This window comes from Poecilia formosa, unplaced genomic scaffold (assembly GCF_000485575.1).
Source record: "Poecilia formosa unplaced genomic scaffold, Poecilia_formosa-5.1.2 Scaffold65, whole genome shotgun sequence".
Classification (NCBI taxonomy): domain Eukaryota; kingdom Metazoa; phylum Chordata; class Actinopteri; order Cyprinodontiformes; family Poeciliidae; genus Poecilia; species Poecilia formosa.
This window is the reverse complement of record NW_006800004.1, coordinates 434,096-435,431: the sequence shown is the minus strand read 5'-3', so window position 1 is coordinate 435,431 and position 1,336 is coordinate 434,096. Positions and strand designations below refer to the sequence as shown.

At 38.8% G+C, this 1,336-nt stretch overlaps 1 protein-coding gene across 4 annotated transcripts in view; it reads right to left on the bottom strand.

Annotated features, from left to right (window-relative positions):
- The window catches only part of nlgn1 (neuroligin 1), a 375,009-nt gene that overhangs the window by 194,421 nt on the left and 179,252 nt on the right, over window positions 1–1,336 (bottom strand). The gene's annotated exons all lie outside the window — the stretch shown is intronic.

The following is a 1,336-nucleotide window of genomic DNA, read 5'->3' as shown; positions in this document are numbered from 1 at the left end:
GTGTGTGAGAGAGAGAAAGGGTTCAAGAGACTTGGTATGTATGCTAGTTCCCAGAAAAACAGCATGGTGGCACAGATCAAAAGGATCTGGATCGTTGTGAGTCTTATTTGGGTGAAACTTCTGTTTGCCTCGTGATATTATACAGTAGAGGTGCCTTATTAAGACCTTCTGTCTGTCATTAAAGCTCCACTGCAGCAGTCTTCAGGAGATATGACACTCTCCTCTGATTTTATCAAGGACATTTTTTTTCTGATGTGATTTTACAACAGACTTACTATCTGCAGCAATCAAGCAAGACATCCCCTGTTCTTTTATATTGAGAACATGAAGTTTAAGCACACAGTCAGAGCTCTACTCTCAACTTAAATACCAAGAAGATAACTGCTAAAGTCTTAAATTCATATTGTCTTTGTCATAATTTATAGAAGGTGTTGATGTTGGACTCGGCACCTTTACAGCATTAACGGCTTCGATGAAATGTAAATGCATTTCAGATGCGATTGAAAATCACATACAGAGCAGCTATTTCACTACACCAGTTTTTACCTGGAAACATTACATTAGCTTGACTGAATCATATAATGAATGCATGAACTCACCAAAGAGTAAAGCATTGCATGTGTTCCAGCGATATATACAGCTGAAACCAGATGTTTACATACACCAAAAAAAAAAAAAGACACATCCAAAAATTTTTTCTGACTGATTGAAGTTAGTTTACTAGAGTTCTGGCCCACTCCTCCAGGCTGAACTGGCTGGCATAACTCAGCCAGGTTTGTATGCCACCTTGCTACCTGTCTCCCTTCTGAGCAGTGTGATGGCTGGACATGCCCATCAGGTCTGTATTTGGATGTAATTTAGCAGATGAACGCATTGCCTTCAGGCATTGATAAATTGTTCCCAGGATGAACCAGACTGCAGCAGCTCCTTGATTCTCTTCCTGATATTTTGGATGATTTCTGCTGACTTTCCCATCAGAAAACAGTGAGTTCCAGGTGAGGCCTTAAAATCCATCCACAGGTTAGGCTACAATTAACTTACATGGATCAGTTAACCTATCAGAAGTTTCCAAAGTCATGACATCATCATCTAATCTTTCCACCATTGTTTAAAGAGACAGTAATTATCATGTATGTAAACATCTTATTTTGAAGACATTAATAAATAAATATCTGACATGATCTTTATCTCATTATTGTGGAATTTAGCAAATAGAAATAGTTTTGCTAATTCTAGCTGACCTAACCAGGAGAAGCTTGGTCTCATATAACTTCAGATTGACAGGGGGAAAAAAAGGGGTGTGTGTGTGTGTGTGTGTGTGTGTGTGTGTGTGTGT